Raw genomic sequence first — 4,358 nt, 5'->3', positions numbered from 1 at the left:
GTGAATTATAATTACTTATCAGTTGTCAAAAGCAAAGTCAAGAGATTTTTTTTTTTTTCTCATTTTTTTTCTTGCAAAGTATTTTTTTTTCTTTCACTGGAAATCATAAACATGTAACCTTTCAGGGTCTTCATGTCTTTTGTATCTAATACTACCAGATGTGACAGTGACCGGTAACAGATGTTTCATATGAAGGTTTAATAAAAAGGTCTGCAGAATAGGTATTTTATTTCCTCACAGGGTTAGTCCTTTCTCAGTTCCTCTTGACTGTTAATAGATTAATGCCTGAAGCATAAAGATTGCATCCTTGAGATATTTGCTTTGGTTGTTGATAATGTGCTTGGGCATTCAGCTGTTTTATCCTATCAAAGATAAGCACGATGTCTAAATCTATACATCACTCTATTTGCTTGTGTGATTTGTTAACTTGAAAGAGAAATAAAAATCTTGTGAAATAGTATGTAATATCTCAACTACCATAATTTGTCTCAAAGACTAGACTTATCCAGCTGGCACAGCCTTGCATATGGGGAAGCTAGGAGCCATAGGACTTGAAGCTGTGCTACAGGGACTAAATACATATGCAACACCTATTTCAAACCAGTTGCCCTTAGGCCACCTCTCTGTGCAGGTGATGATCCTGCCTCTTTTCTGCCAGTTTCCTGGCTTTCTGGATAACATGCACCCAAGGAGATGTCTGGAGACATCCCCATGATGTATGGAGGGTCTGGCATGTGGCCACCCTTGCTGCTTGTGCAGAAAGCCTGTATGCAGTGTTAATCCTTTCCCCTAGATGAACTGTGGCCAGTGTTACCCTTTTGTGACAAGTATATTTTCATGTAATTTCATCAAATATCAAATATTTCCATTTCAGGCAGCCTGTCCATTATTGTACCTTACTAAATTCAACAAGCACATTCAGCATCAGTTCCTGCCAATTCACATTTCACCACAGCAGTCCTGGAGGTCTGACTCTGGCACCCTTACGTGGAGAAACACTTCACTACCTAAGTAGTCTTCTCTCCAGACAAGAAGCCAATCTTGATATAATGGAAATCTCTCCATGAACAATCTAGCTATATCAGTTCAGAGGTATATGCAGAAAATGAAAGGATATGTTAGTTTTTCTTTCTTTTTCTTTTTTTTCTGGAAAATGAGCATAACATAAGAGTTGCAGTTGTGCAATTATGAGTGATACAGTGTATACAGTGATAAAATGTGTTGCAATGTTTACTGATGTACTGTGAAATTTCAAACGACTTTTTTCATTAAAAACTTGATAGTTCAATGAGAACTACTTGCTAATTTGACAAATATTTCCTGTCATCTCTGCAAGACAGTTTTTTGCTTAGTTTTCATTGAAGCAGCAGAGCAGAAATATCAGTTTAAACTTCAGAGCCATTCATCTCCATTACTTTGTTAATATGCTGTGCCATTGCCACATCTCCAATCAACCAAAACATATCCTGAATAGTAGTAAGAGGATCAGCACCTTCCAAAATAATTGTTTGATCAGGTATGAAGCGTCTCTTTCATGCAGAGTCTTTACATTAATGACAGGGATTAATTAGACTAGTTAGAAGTCAGGAAGAAGCAATTCATTCTCAGCATAATAAACTGCTAATTACTAACTGAACAAAAAAGGTTATGGATAAAGCAGACTTTTGCTATTAAAGCACATAGCAGAACAACTTCTATTCCCTTCAAATTTCCTGCATTTATTACAAACAATGGCAAGACTCTTTTCAAGGCTTATTGGCCTCTCTTCCACTACACTAACCTGAGATAAAGAAGTAGTGTTAATACCAACAGTGTCACTGCCATTTGCATAGAGGGCATAGTGGTATTTTAAGCCACTCTCTCAAGACCATTAGTGACAGACCCTCAAGATTTCTGCTTTGCTGGAAGTTTATTTTTATTTCCTCATTCAGACACTTCAAACGCTCCTGTAAGAAATATATTTGTAAGCATTGTTTCTTTTCATTTTAAATGCTGAGTTTTGTGCCAGAAAGTGTCAAAGTAACCATGATTACTTTGTGAGTGACATTGTAAAGTGATCTTAGAATGCAGGTAGCAGCTACTTTATAAATCTTTGCATATTTTATTTCTCTTCATAAGTCAAAGTAGTTTTTGCTCTCATATAGTAGTGCCCCACTACTTATTTGTACCACTTCAAACACCATGACACTTTGTAGTGCTTCTGTGAAATCAGAAGTAGCAAAATAAAAATAATTTAATAGAATTTTAATTGAATTTACAAAATAAAGTAATTTTTATATTTTCCAAAGCAAGATAAAATTTAAAATATTATTTGGAATCAATAACATACTTTTATGAAAACCTGTTTTGGGCAAAAATGCAGAGCTGCTCTAGATCTATGTCTAATTTGGTAAAGGAAAACAGACTTCCAATACAACTTTCTTTCTAGAGATGTTTCCTGTTTTCTGATTAGTAGAGAACTGAAGAACAGTGATTTTGTTTTTTTTTTAATCTTTTCTTTTTGAAACCCAAGGAACAGAAAGTTGGTGTACACAACGAGAATTTTCTTTTGTAAAGTGGAGCTATAGAAGCAACACATTAGGAAAACATTTTTTTTTTTTTTCAATATAGGGCTAATTTCCTCTTTTTTTTTTTTTTTTTTTTTTTTCTTCTATGCATGTGTTTTTCCCTACCCAGTTCACTCAGAGAAAGATTGCCAAGTAATGTTACCCACCTGCCTGTCCTCTAATGGATCTCTATATCTCTATATAAACCCTGCAGCTCAGGACAATGACCTCCAATCCAGCTCAGTCCCTAGAGCACTCAGGCAGAGCTGTGCAGAAGCAATCCCACCCTAGTGCAGGGATAAGAGTCCCCCTGTCCTTCCTGCACAGGGCCGTGTTTGCATCCCAGCAAGGAGGTGACACTGCCCTCTCTCCCTGTAGGATAATTCAGGCAGGAAGGCGCCTCAGGAGGTTTCCAGTCCAAACATCTGCCCAAATGTTGTCCATCTCTGGGGTCAGACTAGGCTGCTGAGGGCTTGGTTGCAGATTGAAACCCACCAAGGATGGAGGTAGCACAGCCTGTCAGGACAACCTACTCCACTTCTTGTAGTGGGAAGGTCTCCTTTTATACCCTGTCTGAGCCTCTCTTGTTTCAGTCTCTGCCTGTTTTCTCTTACCTTCCCACCATGCACTGCCATGAGGAGCCTGACCGTCACCTCCAAAAGCTCCTCTCAAGTATCAGAAAGCTCTCATTGGGTCCCATCCCAAGCCTTCTGCAGCATGCTAATGGAGGACTTGAAGGTTGTAGTGAATCAGAGTACATGTGTTATTGATAAAATATGTTCTGCTATCTGTTCTCTTCAAAAATGGTGATTTCCTGGTATGGGGGAAGGAGAGGAAGCAACCTACTCAAACACAAGGCAGAAAACAGGACTTTAACAATATGTCCAGAAGAGCTTTCTCTCAAAACATAATAGTTCTAAATTAAGTCATTGCATACATGTTAATTCTTAGCACAGAAATACATTATTACTATTAGACAGAGTACTGTGTGCCTATGGAAAAATACAAATATAGTTCCCATGTCTCATTTGCTCAGGCTACGATACATATGAATGGTACTCAAATGGATCTGTTTTTCCCCAGATGCCAATGAGCAGCTCAATGAGTTTAACCTTAATCATAGATAAATTCAAAACAGCATGATGAATACAGAAGTGTTATTGATCCTTCACAAGCACAAATTGATTATTTTGTGTAGCTTATAGATCAGCTGAGCTCAGGCAAAAGGCAGAAAAAAAGTGGCATACTCCCTTTGCAACATAACTTTAATACTGACGCAGAGAAAATAATTTCAAGTTAACACCATCTCAAAGAACCTACTTAGGACTGACTTCACCTGGCCTGTGAGATCCAGAGCAGAAAAGCTTCAATATTTCTCATCTTCCCTTGAAGTTGACCTTAGATACTAGAACATCCCTTGGCATAAATTAGCAGAAGATATCTATCTGATCTGTACAGGTATATAGGCTAGAATGCAGCAAGACCCAAGCATGCTCTCTCCTCTGCTTTCATGATCCTCCACCCAAGAAGGCTGACATATGGGAGGAAAAGTCTCTTCAAGAAAATAATCCCTGATAACCCCTGTTGACAATAAATCTGCTTTCATTGTGCCACTCAGTCATCTGCAGAGGACTATAGCATCTGACTGGATTGGGTTAGGTTTCCTTTAGGCAGCCTTCATCCCCCATATTTATTGCATCTTGTTGCTAAGGGCTCTGTTAGGCAAAGGATTCCCTGTGTTCTATAAATAACAGCCCACTTAGGTCCTAAGCATTATGTTTTATTATATTTAATGAGGACAATGGCTCACAG

This window comes from Oxyura jamaicensis, chromosome 1, assembly GCF_011077185.1.
Source record: "Oxyura jamaicensis isolate SHBP4307 breed ruddy duck chromosome 1, BPBGC_Ojam_1.0, whole genome shotgun sequence".
Classification (NCBI taxonomy): Eukaryota; Metazoa; Chordata; class Aves; order Anseriformes; family Anatidae; genus Oxyura; species Oxyura jamaicensis.
Note: the sequence above shows the minus strand (reverse complement) of the source record.